This window comes from Corvus brachyrhynchos, unplaced genomic scaffold (assembly GCF_000691975.1).
Source record: "Corvus brachyrhynchos isolate BGI_N302 unplaced genomic scaffold, ASM69197v1 scaffold339, whole genome shotgun sequence".
Lineage (NCBI taxonomy): Eukaryota > Metazoa > Chordata > Aves > Passeriformes > Corvidae > Corvus > Corvus brachyrhynchos.
The window spans coordinates 16,439-18,660 of record NW_008240045.1 but is presented as its reverse complement, the minus strand read 5'-3'; the positions used below and the strand labels follow the sequence as shown (position 1 = coordinate 18,660).

The following is a 2,222-nucleotide window of genomic DNA, read 5'->3' as shown; positions in this document are numbered from 1 at the left end:
TATTCTGCCTCTCTGGGGCTGGCTCCGAGCTGCGGCTGGCAGCTCTAAGCATTGCCCCTGTACCCACGCCCTTTGCAATAAACCGCATGTTCCAAGATCTGACTTCAGAGATCTCTCGTCTCCGTCCGTCCCGACCGTCCAACCCACCCAAGCTCCTACAGAATAACACCTCCTAATGTGCCCTCTGATTTCTACAAGTGTGTTGCTAATATACAGTCACTACATGCATATTATATTTTGTCCATTACCATAAAACCCTCCCCATGTTCCCCAAGTTCCCAAACTCAGTCCTTGTTTTGGATGTAGCTACATTCCTGAGCCAGATGCCTCCTCTTTATCTTCAAATGTCCAACAGCAGTTTCTGCATGCCTTGTTTCTCTGCTAAAGGTTCAGACACAGTAGAAATTAAATTCACCTTTTTGGCATCATTGCCACTTTATAGTTAGAGGAACACAGGGGAGTTGGTCCTGCTCCCAGTGAAAGGCTACAGTGGTGGCAATTTGGGTGGACCCACCAACCTGATGTTTTGGCATCTGCCAGGAATCGAAGTGCTTCCAGGTGGCAGGAGGGGTGGTGGGGGGATTATTTCTTTTCCAGATGCTAATTTTTGCCCCGACAAAACATTTCTGATGTTGCAATACCATCTTTTTCTGACTGTGGAACATCAGTGAAAGGAATGAGAGGGATTTGTCTTTACAAACAAACTGTGGGTCTGCTGGTAGATAAAGCCAGATACTGGGAGATGAAAGAAGCAATGGGAGGAACCATAAATTCCATAGGAATTCCACTGGTTGACACAAATTGTTACTCACCCAAGGCCATGCTAAATCCCTGGATTTAGAGAAAAAGAACAGAGACACAAGGAAAGGAAAAGGGAGGGGTATTGTACTAGTTTGAAAACAAACCAGTGGAAGATTGCAAGTCAGAATTACAATTTAATAGGAAAATTAAAATAAATGCAATAGTACAAGAACACTGACAGAGTCAGGATACAACCTGACACCCTGTTAGTCAGGGTGGTGGTAGCAATCCAGATGAAGTGGTCCTGTTGAAGCGGTGATCCTGTAGAAAAGGGTCTGGTCTTCACCTGAAGGTCCAGTGGTGTAGCTCTTGTTCTCTGGGAATCCAGTAGGCAGGGCTGCTTGTGCTGTTCCAAACCCCAGATTGTTTTATTCCCACCCCAGGTGGGAATGCTTGACTCCTACCCCCTGGGCAGAGTATCACACAATGGGTTGATGTAATTCTATGAGTCATGCAGTGGGTCCTTGATTACCCATTAAACAGAGATAGCCTCCTCCTCGGGAGTTATCAAGGATGAGTCATGGTAGGAGATAACAAACATTGCCCCACCTGCTTTAACAGTTTGTGAAGATGATAATGGAATACATACTATTGGTTACATCTTACATTGTAACCTAGGACAGGTATACATTAGAAGGAGGCCTGTATTAGGCAATTTGCGAGGGAGGTCTGTACCTCTCAAGTACCTCAGCCAATGGGGAAAGAGAGAGGGAAATGAGGACGGGAAATTAGGATAAAAAGGAGGCTTCATCCTCCAACAATTTGAGAGACCCCATGGGAAATGCCCATGACCTCTCCCTTTATTCGAATAAAGTTACAGGACTCCTCTGTCTCCTTTTTGGACATAAACCTCTGGTGTTTGTGGATTAATTTTCCTGACATCATCTTGCACAAGATTGTTCCACATTTGTTTCCTTGTCACCTGCAAGTGACCCTCTGGCTTTGCCAGCTTGCTTTCTTTCACTACCCACAGAGCTGGCTCTGAGTCCATAGCTCCAACATCTCTCAAGGTAGTTGTCAAGGCACTTATATTACCCATAACATTCATGACTGCTAGTGCAACCAGGGGTCTCAATTTCTCAGATGTCCCTTTTGTGAACTGCATTTTAATATTTTTTGTTAGTGCCACTTCATCGGGATTAGTCCCTGTGGTCAGGGCATTGTTGAGCTTTTGACGGGGTACCCTTCCTTCTCGGACCAGGGTAAAAGAGCAGAGGAGGCTGCTGTTCTGCTAAGTTCTTTATTTCATAGTCTCATACCTTTCTTGAGTTCGAAGGGGGTTACATAATAAAGCCAAGCAGCAACAGCAAACAGCAGGCAAAACCAGCTTCTTCTTCTATATGCTCTATATGCTCTATACTCTATATGCTCTATACTCTAGACTCTATATTTTTTCTTACAGAAGTGTGGATTATATTTGC

At 44.6% G+C, this 2,222-nt stretch overlaps 1 long non-coding RNA gene across 1 annotated transcript in view; it reads right to left on the bottom strand.

Moving 5' to 3' along the window:
* Nucleotides 1–62: 62 nt before the first annotated feature.
* The window catches only part of LOC108449114, an 8,261-nt gene continuing 6,101 nt past the window's right edge, over nucleotides 63–2,222 (bottom strand). Inside the window, exon 3 of the long non-coding RNA XR_001865233.1 lies at nucleotides 63–172. This is a non-coding gene — a long non-coding RNA (uncharacterized LOC108449114). The remainder of the gene's footprint in view (nucleotides 173–2,222) is intronic.